The sequence below is a fragment of the Antechinus flavipes genome, chromosome 1, assembly GCF_016432865.1.
Source record: "Antechinus flavipes isolate AdamAnt ecotype Samford, QLD, Australia chromosome 1, AdamAnt_v2, whole genome shotgun sequence".
Classification (NCBI taxonomy): domain Eukaryota; kingdom Metazoa; phylum Chordata; class Mammalia; order Dasyuromorphia; family Dasyuridae; genus Antechinus; species Antechinus flavipes.
Genome location: NC_067398.1, coordinates 661,929,336 through 661,941,841, shown reverse-complemented (window position 1 = coordinate 661,941,841; position 12,506 = coordinate 661,929,336). Strand labels below are relative to the sequence as shown.

At 36.2% G+C, this 12,506-nt stretch overlaps 1 protein-coding gene and 1 long non-coding RNA gene across 2 annotated transcripts in view; one reads left to right on the top strand and one right to left on the bottom strand.

The window, feature by feature from the left end:
* The window catches only part of LOC127544960 (uncharacterized), a 123,798-nt gene that overhangs the window by 11,664 nt on the left and 99,628 nt on the right, over positions 1–12,506 (bottom strand). The gene's annotated exons all lie outside the window — the stretch shown is intronic.
* The window catches only part of ATCAY (ATCAY kinesin light chain interacting caytaxin), a 45,314-nt gene continuing 44,469 nt past the window's right edge, over positions 11,662–12,506 (top strand). The window contains exon 1 of the mRNA XM_051971942.1: positions 11,662–11,760. The gene's annotated coding sequence lies outside the window, so the exon portion shown is untranslated. The remainder of the gene's footprint in view (positions 11,761–12,506) is intronic.

Sequence of the window (12,506 nt, the reverse complement as noted above, 5' to 3'; positions counted from 1 at the left end):
CCAAGCATAGAATTTATACATATTAATAAAGGTTAGAGAAAAATATTCTCTATAATTAATAGAAGTCTCTGGAGGGTCTGGAGATAAGATGCTACCACTGTGGTTGCACTGCTTCTTAAGTTGTGTCTTTACCAGCTGTTTATTCATCACAGAGGCCTATGATCTCAAATCAATTTATGTGGGGTAATAACTTCTAAGAATCATGAAGGTCACAGTATTGCAAATGAGTACTAACTATCTTAGATGGTTCACCAACATTTTTTAAATATGCAAAAAGTTCTATCCTTAATATAGGAGAATGATGTTTCAGTTTTCTAGTTCAAAGGGATTTTAAAGTAATAGCTGGAGTGGCACATGGTCAGACAAGAATGTTTATCTTTTATATCTTTCTTTGCTCAGAACACAGAAACTTGTTATTTATAGCAGTAGTCTTCAGACATTTTTGACATATATGTAATGCTGTATTGATATGTACTTTATAATTTAAACAGAATTTTTAAGACAAAAATGAAAAAACATTAATTTTATTTAATGGTACAAAACCTATTTGTACTTAATAAAAAAGATTATTATTAATGAAATCTTAACATTTTTACCTTGACAACATTTCTTGCAACTGTCCCTTTCTCTTTATTTATACAGCCACCACTTCAATTTTCACCTGTCAACTAGATTATTGTAACAGTCTTTTAATTGTTCTCTCTGCTTCAAATCTCTCATAATTCTAGCCCATTTTACACAGGACTACCAAAGTAATTTTCTTAAAAATAGATTTACCCAAGGGACCACTACACAATCAAACCCAATGGTTTCCCATTGTTTCTAGCATAGAATATAAATTCTTCTTTTTAGCTTTTAAAGTCCTATACAACCTCACCTCAATCTAAATTTCCAAACTCATTGGATATTATTCTTTGATTTAAACATTTTAATGCACTCAAATTGTTCTCTCTTCTTCTTACCAATAGTATTCAATGTACAATATATCCCCAGGTGAGGGAAGTATGTATATGTGTGTATACATATGTGTGTGTGCATGTATACATACATACCCATATGTGTAAAGTATAATTTCTTTCTGATTTTTAAAGATGAAAAATAAATAGAATCAAAGTGCTAACATTTTCTCCCAGCACTGCAGTAACTTTTTTTGTGTACCTCTTGTAGTATATGCATACCATTTTGGAGACCACTATCTATAGAAACTACAATAATACAAAAACAAAAATTTCATTGGGTATGTTGAGCATTATCCAAATTTTTTAAAATGGAGAGATTTCAGAAATTTAAGGGTTTATATAAAAATAATGATCAACAAAAAATTACACATGTAAACAGGAGATTAAACTCTCAGGAAAAATTGAATTCAACAAGATATTCTTTATAAAAAGTTTTATATCATTGAATTTAATCAACCTATAATTTACACCAGAGAAAAGGAATACAAATTTTGTTGAGGTCCCTTGGGGTGCTAGAGGAAAAAATGAAGGGAGGCTCACCAGTAAATTACATGATAATAAGTTAATTAGTTAAGAGTATGGGAGTTGTTTTTTTTTTCTTTTAAGATGGAGAAATATTTATCAACTTCATTATTTTTTAATTAAGAATATAGAGCATTACTCAAATCTAACAGAGTATTGTAATGAATCTTTTTTTATCTGCAGATAACTTTGAACCCTGCCAACAGGGAATGGTCTCATGGCAACATTAGTTTTCATAATGTTTTAAAGAAGTCTTTTATCTTTACATCAGTCATTTCATATACATCCCTATATTGAATATTCACTTGCAAAAAAGGAAAAACATTCAATAAAATGATTGTGTCTGACAATATATGCAATATTCTGCTTTCATATCCCCCACAGCTCTGACGTTTGGGAAGAGATGTACTTCATTATCTTTTCTCTGGGGTCTTCATTGATTTTTTACTTACTGAGTTTGACGTCTTTTTAGTAAACTTTTTATTTACATTGTTGTAATCATTATGTATATTGTTCTCTGCTTATTTCATTCAGTAGCAGTTCAAACAAAGGCTCCTAATTTTTTTAATTCCTCATATTCTTTCTATCTCACATACAGCCAAAAGTATGCTAGAGCCAGCTCTCTGGTTTTCCAAGAACTAAATAATTAATTTTCAGTGTAAGCACTGACAGCACAGAAACAGGCACTCACTATAAATTAGGGCTTAATTTATTGCTTTGTTGATTGTTTAGATTTAAAAAAATGTTAATAATGTAAATTAAACTTAAAAGTATGTAAAAGAGCCCAATTGTTAAATATTTACCATTATATTTTGCCCACAAGATTTTATCTGCTATCTCCATGACTTCTCATAGGCTTATCATCAAGCCTGGACAATATACTGCCTCCTCATTTCAACTTCTTAGAATCCTTACTTTCCTTCAAAATTCAGCTCAAACTCTTACATAAGGTCAGACTTTCATTTTTCTTATTGAAATTATTCCAATTAATAGACTCATACATAAGACTTCTGTCTAAGGACACTCCTTCTAACTGATCATAACGATGATAAAGTTCTTGAAAATTACATGTATCGTCTTCACATTTAGTGATATAAACAATCTAATATTATCAAAGTTCCTCACGATTTCTCTCTTATATTTATCACTTTATGGCTCTTTCAGATCTTGTTTTTAAACATTAGATTTTCTATTATGTTCTGGTCTTTTCATCAGGAATGCCTAAAAGTCCTCTATTTCATTAAGTGAATATTTTCTCCTATGTGATTATACCCAGTTTTACTTGATAGGGTTTTCTTAGTTGTAATTTTGCCTTCTAGAATATTATATTCTAAGTTTTTTTCTCTTTAACATGGTAGCTGCTAAAACTTATGTGCTCCTGATTGTGGCTCCATAGTATTTGAATTGTTTCTTTCTTGCTTTCTTCAGTATTTTCTGCTTGATTTAGGAACTCTGAAATTTAGCTAAATATCCCTAGGAGTTGTCATTTTGTGATCTCTTTCAGGAAGTAATTGGTGAATTCTTTTAAATTTTATATCACTCTTTGGTTCTAAGATATCTAAGCATTTTTTAAAATAACTTTTTATTGACAGAACCCATGCCAGGGTAATTTTTTACAACATTATCCCTTGCACTCACTTCTCTTCCTATTTTTCTCCTCCCTCCCTCCACACCCTCCCCCAGATGGCAAGCAGTCCTTTACATGTTAAATAGGTTACAGTATATCCTAGATACACTATATGTGTGCAGAACCGAACAGTTTTCTTGTTGCACAGGGAGAATTGGATTCAGAAGGTATAAATAACCCGGGAAGAAAAACAAACATGCAAGCAGTTTATATTCATTTCCCAGTGTTCTTTCTTTGGGTGTAGCTACTTCTGTCCATCCTTGATCAATTGAAACTGAATTAGCTCTCTTTATCGAAGAGATCCACTTTCATCAGAATACATCCTCATACAGTATCGTTGTTGAGGTATATAATGATCTCCTGGTTCTGCTCATTTCACTCAGCATCAGTTCATGTAAGTCTCGCCATTCCTCTCTGTATTCATCCTGCTGGTCATTCCTCACAGAACAATAATATTCCATAACGTTCATATACCACAATTTACTCAACCATTCTCCAATTGATGGGCATCCTTTCATTTTCCAGCTTCTAGCCACTACAAACAGGGCTGCCACAAACATTTTGGCATACAAGTCCCTTTCCTTTCTTTAGTATCTCTTTGGGGTGTAAGCCCAGTAGAAACACTACTGGATTAAAGGGTATGCACAGTTTGATAACTTTTTGAGCATAGTTCCAAATTGCTCTCCAGAATGGCTGGATGTGTTCACAATTCCATCAACAATGTATCAGTGACCCTGTTTTCCCATATCCCCTCCAACATTCCGCATTATCTTTCCCTGTCATTCATTTTCTCTAATAATTTATTAAAATGTGATGATTAGAGTTTTTTTAATAATGGTTTTCAGGTAGTCCAGTGATTCTTAAATTATATCTCTTTGCTCTATTTTTCAGATCGGTTATTTTTCCAAAGAGGTATTTCATATTTTTCTAGATTTCATTTTTTACTCTGTTTTATTGTTTCTTGATGTCTCATGAAGTCATTAACTTCCATATAATCATTACTAATTTTTAAGGAATTATTTTCTTCATTAAAGTTTTGTACCTCTTTTTTCACTTGGCCAATTCTTGCTTTTCAGTTTCTTTTCTTCAGTGAGATTTTGTACCTCTTTACAATTTGGCCAATTCTATTTTTAAGGAGTTTTTTTCTCTTGTGTTTTTGTGCCTCTTTTACCAAGCTTAATTCTCTTTTCATAATTTTCTTGCATTGCTCTCATTTCTTTCATTAATATTTCCTCTACTACTCTTGATTTTTTTAATTTTTTGCTCTTTTTTTTAATCTCTTTAGCTGTTATGGGAATTCTTGTTGTGCTTTTGTCTGACCTGCAATTTTCCTTGAGGCTTAAATTATAGCTGTTTTTTGATTCTTTCATTCTGAATTTGTATCTTGAGCTTCCTATCAGCATAGTCATTTTTTGTGGTCAGATTCTTTTTTGTTGTTTTCTCATTTTTCCATTCTGTTTCTTGACTTTTGACATTATGGTAGAGTTAGACGCTGCTTACCTCAGAAAGATGGGGGGAATCATTGTCCTGAGCTTAAGACTTTTTCATCGTGATATTTTTATAGTTAGTTCTGGGGGACCTGTCAGCTTTCAATGGATCCACATTAATGTGATCTGGAAAAAGGTGTGATCATTTCACTCTTGGTTTGTGCTCTGGCTCTTACCCAGGTAGGACCCTTACAATTCCCTTTCTCCCTGTACCCTGCTAGGCACATTGCTCCCTTTCAACTGAAATCACTCCTCCCCACCCTAGAACACCCTAGAACAGTGACCTAGAAATGGGTAATGGGAAATGGATTGCCAAATAGCATCTGGCCCTACAGGTTTTATTGTATCATTATCTATAAGAGGTAGAATGGCCAAATGGCCAGAGAGCTGAACCTGGTTCAAGTCCTAGATCTGCCACATACATGATGTTCTGGTCACATCTCTAAGACTATATGTTTCAAAGGAAGTGATGGCCTGCATAGGTAGAAGTAGCCTTCTCACCTGGGAGTTTGCCAAAAAAAAAAAAAAGAGTAAAATCAGAACTATTAAACAGAGCCATTTTAGGTTAGGTATTAAACCTATGATTTAGTTGATATGGTGATTATTCTGTCCCAAAATACATGGTATACTTTTTTCTAAGAATGATGTGCGGTATTGATAAATAAGTATATTTTCTTGTCCCATTCAGAAAGCAACATTAGCTTTTTTTACTTCTAAATTTCTCCAGGAGTTTGTTCAATTCTATACTTTCTCTTTCCTTTATCTTTCTACTGGATTTGCCCAGCTTTGAAAAAAGGAACATTAAAGCCTTCTACTCTTACTGAGTTACAATCTATGGGGTTTTTTTTGCAATTTAGTTCATTTTTCCTTTATGAATTTAGAACTATGTCATTTGATACATACACACATGTACACATATATGAATTTAGTATTCATATTGGTTCACTGTTGATGGTACTTTTGAGTATAATGCTACTTTCTTTATTTCTACTAATGCCATTAATTTTTTTAATTTTTGCTTTGTTTGAAAATATAATTGAAACTCCTGGTTTTTTGCATTCACTTAATACACAACTAATTTTGATTTGTTTTGCTCAGTTGGATTCCATGTATGTCTCTGCTTTTTTAAATGTATTTCTTGGAAGCAACAAATTATAGCACTTCTTTTTTCATAGGCATTCTACTACTCTCTTCTACTTAAACTGCTTTAATGTAGCCTTATTCCCATAAGCTCTCTTTTCCCAACCATCTTTATTAATCAATTTTTCCCCTAAACTTGGGGTATTACTTAAATTATTGATTTATTTAGTTTTTTATTTCTTTCCCTTTTTTCCCTTTCCTTTTGCCCAAATCATTCTCTTCTCCTTCCCTCCAGTTTTTTTAGTTCACTGGAGTTTTTCAGCCCCTTTTAATAAACATTTCTTTATTTTACTCCCTTCATTAATTCTCTTCCCTTCCTACATATCCTGAAATTACATTCTTTGATTTGTGTTCTATATGCTTATATATTCCTTTATAATCTCTATAATAATTCCTCAAAGAATTAAAGCTGGAGTATAATGTTTGAAATCCCTCCTCTAACCAATTATTAATTTATTGCCTTTTTGTATCAACTATACTCAAGATACCAATAGCTTTTGGTTCATTTTCCCTTGTTTCCTGATGCGTCTTTCCTATAGGCATGAAATTATGTTTAAATAATGTGGATAGAAAAGGTTCTACAGTTTAAAAAATATACTTCATGCTCCAAATTTGAGTTCCAATTCTACTCTTTGCTGAACTTTTGCTTGTCCCATCTCCCATTACTGGAGGCTTTTTACGTCTTTTTCTGGTGTGAAGAAGGAAGAGCTAGGAAACATCTGATTCTATCATCTTTCCAGGGTTCCAAAACATGTATTTTTTGTGAAAAGACAATAAATAGAACCCCCATTAAAGGAGTTACATCTTCTAAAAGAGATTACATATATAGATGCTAGCCTATATCCTAGGAGAGAAAAAAACTTCAGTATCCTAATTTTAGAAAGAAAAGGCCTCAGCTTATCAATAGAGATGCATATAAATTTGTGCATGGAAGTAAATATTCTCTAGCAAGTCATACCAATGCATTCACATTCACCACAGAAAGATGAAGATATTCCTTACAAAAATCCTGTTTATTAAACATCTTTATCTGTATTGTTAAAAGGCATATGATAATCACAAACTAAGTTTTACAGAATGTATAACAGCAGTCACAGTTTAGCTGACCCTAATATATTTACCTACTCACTGAATATACCTAATTTGATTCAGTCAAGATTCACATGGCCTCCTATCATCACAGTGAGAACAACAACTTACTTAAAATAGAAAGCACCATTTTATCACAAAAGTATCAACTGGCAAAATAACTAGAATACATTAAAAGCAATCACTGCCCCCTTGCCATCTCATCCTATGCTTTCTATTTTTAGTCCATAGGTAGCCATCTCCCCATCACCACCTGCTATCTGGGCACTATGAGCTAGGGAACAGATAGAGTTTACCAGTTACCAAAAAATGATAACCATAGCTAGTCAGGCTTCTAGTCTGGTGTAGGAGTGAAATACATGCCTGTTATCTGAGGATCAGACCAGCTAAGTTTGGAGAGATTCATCAACCCCAGCTTGACTTTCAAAGGGATATGTTTTCAGGAACTAGAATTCTCAAAGATCACTTAAAGTTGTAGATGCAATATGTATCATTGGAAGTACCACCCACATTAATAAAATCACAGATCCTTGGAAAAGATCCATGAAGACCTCAATGAAGAGTTAGAATTGTAGTTGAACATTGATGAATAGTACATCATTCAAGAGGCAAAGATAAGGGGTGTAGAAGAATCTACTATGAGCAAGAAATCACTGTGAGGAAGTACACAGTCAGTTTGAGTGAAACAAGGAGTATGTAAAGAAGAGTAATATGAGATACTCAACCCTCTCCACCACTAACTTCAAATTCAGGGGTTCTCAAACTTTTTAACCAGGGGGCCAATTCACTGTCCCTCAGACTGTTGGAGAGCCGGACTATAGTAAACACAAAAACTTTGTTTTGTGGGCCTTTAAATAAAGAAACTTCATAGCCCTGGGTGAGGAGGAAAATGTCCTCAGCTGCCGCATGTGGCCCGCTGGATCTAACTCAACCATCACCTCCTCCATAAGGGGTTTCCTGATTTCCTCAGAAAACAGCATTCACTCTCTGTGGAGGACCGCAGGTATTAGAGAATTCTGAGAAAAGTATACTTGAAGCAAAGATACTTACAGCAGGGTGTAGCTCCATTTTATAAAGTCTTTTTTGATCTTTTGCCCCGGGAATGTCCATTTTCAGAGTACTGGACAACCTAGAGGTCCTGAGCTCCAAACTCATGCCAACAAGCCATAGATAGACATATAAAGAGTGCAAGCCTTTTTCAGATCTTTGATAATTTCCAGATTAAAAGGAGTATATCTTCTTCTTTTTTTGACCTGAAGAGTCAAACTCTTCAATCACAGGAGTTAAAATTCCCTAAGTCAAATTCTCTAATATCATCTTAACTTAAGACGATCTAGACCCATAAAGAGACACCCTACTCTAAGTATTTTGCTTCAAGTATACTTTTCTCAAAGTTCCCCAATATCTGCGGTCCTCTACAACTCTCCATATCCTTCTCTGTTGACTTCTCTTTCTCTCAATATAACTATACAAATATACTTATCCCATCCCAAGAGGATAATAGGATCCAGACCAAAATGGGACCTTACGAATCATGTAGGTTTAAGGTGATTCTGAAATCACCTACATCACCAACTTGGTCCTAATGAATTTATCCATGAAATCCATTAGCTACTCTTCACTATTTGAGAAGGAAGTCTGAGAACTTGTTCAAATAGGCTGAGGCTTTTGGTCATACCTACTTAGCCCTTTATAAAATCAGAAAGTTGGAATTAGAATTAGATAAGAATCTGAAAGCTCTGAAGAATTCAGAGGATTTGGTATTCTCCATCTTCCTGTCATCATCTAAGCAGTATTTCAGGACACTGGGTTAATACATCTGGGGTCAATGTCACATTAGAAGCCAAGAACAGACTGGATAAAAATTCTAGGCTCTACAAATAGTCTTGCAGGAAAAAGAGATATACTGTGCTTAATAGGACACCTTAAGAACCCTAGCAAAAGGAATTCCAGGACCTGTGAGCTCCCTTTTGCCACATGGGACTCTAAGTTTGAGCTCTCCCTCTCCCTCTCCCTCTCCCCATCTCTTCCTCACCCCTCTCTGTCTCTCCTTTCTCCTCTCTTCTCTCTCTATCTCTCTGTCTCTGTCTCTCTCTTTGTGTCTCTCTGTCTCTGTCTCTCTGCTCTCCTCTCTCTCTATACATATATGTACATAGCGATATGGCAAATACTTTTGAAGGAAATTATTTATACCAACTGTTCTTAAGATGCCAATTTAGTAAACCCTTTTCTAAAAGCTAATCCAGACTAGCTAACTGATATAAATTGATTATCATGAGGAAAAGTATACCAGTAGGGGCTAATAGAATAGAGCACTTTTTTAAAAAAACAAATCCTAACACCAACACCATCACTCTCACCCCACCCCAAGGCAAATTTTAGATCCCTAAAGGGAAGTAGTAACCAGAATCCTTAGGACTAAACTTACCAGTGTGAGTGGAGATTGGTAGAGTATCTTTAAATGGCTGATCTCCTTGTTGTACTTTATAATAAACTCTTTTTAATTTGGAAAAAAAAAGAGTACTACTAAAGGATGTACATAAGCCAGTCCCTTCATTTTGCAAATGAAGAAATTGAAACCCAGAAAGGGGAAAGGATTTGCATCTCCCTCCTCATCTTCACCCTACTCCCATATACAGATAGAATAAAGGATTTAAACCCAAACCATTTTAGAACTAGAGATCAAGATTCAGAAAAGATCATCTAGTCCAAGTACCTCCCTCCTTTTACAGAAAAGGAAACAAACCAGAGCAAGTTTAATTTGCTAAAGATCACATGGTGAACTACAGTGAATTCAAAGTCCTCTGACTCAATTCAGAACTCAGTGTGGGGAGGAGAGAAATAAGCATGTATATAGTGTCAAGCACTTTACTCAAATATTCCTAACTTCCAATCTAGCACTCAACCCATTGTACCATCAGATATCTTCCCTATGACTAGGCCTTTGTGCTCTATCTTTTCCCCTTACCTGTTGAACATCTAATTATCCTCTTTCTAGTCCAGCCCAAATGCCACCTCCTCTAGGAAGTCTTTTCTGATCTCTCTCATTAGTGATGACCTTTTCATACTTGGAACTAACTGCTTATACATCTCTGATGTGCACATGTATCATTTCATACTATAACTGTATTGTGATGTCTTCTTTTTTAGACTTTGGATTCCATAGGGGCAGGAATTGGTCTTGTCTAAATTTTTCATCTTCCTCCTCATCCCCACCCCACCTCTAGCAAAAGGCTGTGCGCACAATCAATACTTAAATGTTTACTGAATTACTCAGCATCTTTCTCTCAGAGAAACTTGTAGCACCAATTCTTTAGGAAAGGTGGAAGAGAAGCTAGTCATTTCTATTAGAGAATATACCTGTGGGATCAGTTTCTCCTTCAACTAGGAGGCATGATGGTATAATGCAACCCCAGGAGCCCTGTGTTTTAGTTTAGCTTGTGTCACAAACTCTCTCGACTCATTTGAACGACTAGCTCTTTCTTGACCTCAACATTTTATTTCCCATATCTCGCTCCCACCTCCATATTTTTGTGTATAACACCCTTCATTCTTTCACACCTCTTACTTCTCTGCCTCTCAGCATTCTTAACTTCAAGTTTCAATTCAAATGTTGCCGTCTCTGAGAAACTTTTCTTGATTTCCTCTCTCATCTCCCCCAAGTAGTGTTGACTTCCTCATTTTATCTTGTATAATATTTATTTGTAAATATACAATATCCTTCTTCACTCCCCACCTCAAGTAGTATATGAGCTTCTTAAGGGTAAGGATTTTTTTGTTTGATTTAGGTTTTGGTTTGGATTTGGTCTGTTTCCCTAGTGTCTAGCATAAAGCTGTGACCATAATAGATCATTTATAAAAGTTTGAGGAATTGAATTTGTGTTACCTTTACAAATCACTACCTCTCTTTGGGTCCCAAATCCCTCCTTTGAAAACTGAGGAAGTTTTGAGCTCTGACATTCTGTTCTCTGTTGTAATGTTCCTTCCGAATCTGACATTCTATGTGCTGTGTTCTAAGATCCTTTTCTGCTCTGTCAGTGTGTTCTATATTCCAAGATGCATTCCAGCTCTGACATTCTATGTTCTCTGCTCAAAGTCTTCCTCCAGATCTAACATTCTCTATGCTACATTTTAAAGTACATTTCAGGTCTGACATTCTATTTTCTATTCTCTAAATTCCCTTCCAGCTCAGACATCCCATGTTCCATGGTCCCTTCCACCCCTAACAGTCTATATTCTATGCTCCAAATTGCCCGCCAGTTTGGATATTGCCAATGTGTTTCCAGATCTATTCCAACCCTAACACTGTGTTCTAAGTTTCTTTCTGCTCTGCCAGTCAATATTCTATCTCCTCAAGCCGTTTCCAGCCCAAATAGTCTCTAAGAATAAGGCCACTACTGTTCTAGCTCTCAATACCCCAACCAAGAATCATTTCTTCTGTCTCTGCCTATGAAGAGGCTTCAGCAATATTTACTCCTCTTCTAACCAATAGAAAGGAATGGATACTGGAAGGGGGATGTACTGTTGTATCAGACATCACACACACACACACACACACACACACACACACACACACACACACACACAAGCAGCATAATTAACTGTCTTAAGAGCCCTAAGCCTCAGCCAGCTGTGAGCTGAGAATAATCAAATACCTTGAAGGCAGGGCCCGCCAGCGATGGCTATGGAAGCAGCGGCTGCAGGAGCAGTGGCATTAGGAGAACATGATTGAGGGTCCCCAGTTTTGCAGACAAAAACAGCGGACCCTCAGTTGTCAGGTTTTCCTGGACGACACAGAGCCCAGCCACAGAAGAAGGAATGTCTCCCATCCATCCCCATTCCCACTGAGGGAACTGCCATCCCGAGGCAGAAAGGGAGGGATGCACAACTGAGGACTTGCCTTTGTCTGCTCCTAAGGAGGAGAGATCGCCTGGCGGTGAGTACACCTTCCAGCTTTTCGGGGCTGCGGAAGGAAAGCTGTCTGGAGATGTTTATTGGCTACCGCCCTTTTATTTTTCCACCACTGCCCCTTCCCGGGTGGCCGAGGAACCTTGGCAAAGATGGATCGCATCCTCTGGCAAAGATGGATCGCATCCTCTGCATCTCGGAGAGCAGGCATCAGTCAGCTATCAGAAGCAAAAGAAAAGCCATTAGCCTAAATCAATTCTCTGCTAAAAATCAGGGACGGGAAAAAGAGAGAGAGAGAGAAAGAGAGAGATTTGCCGCATTTGGGGGATGGATTTACGGGTTCGCTTAATACCTGAATCTTTCCCTAGGAAGGGAGGCCTGCATGATGCTTCTGTCTCCATCCATTTTCTATTTGGAACAAGTGAAGTCTTTTTTAAAAGCCATCATAAGCGGATTTTAAGGGGATAATTTTTTTTTTTTCCCGGAAGGGGGAGGGTTGAGGGGAAGAGAGGAGGCAGTTTAAAAAATGATCCCTCCGAAGAAACACAAAGAGATAATTATTTGCCTTTTAAATTAAATTAGTCAATTTAGTAAATTAAGTACCTACTGTTTACAAACCCTTTACTGGAAAGTGTATTCGTGGAGAGATGGGGGTGGGGATAGCGTGGGGATAGGGCGGGGGAGGTGCATTAAGCCAGAAAGAGAAAACAAAAAGAAAAGAAAGGACGTGTGTTCCCCAAAATAGATTACAGATTAATGTGGTTTCCCCTAATG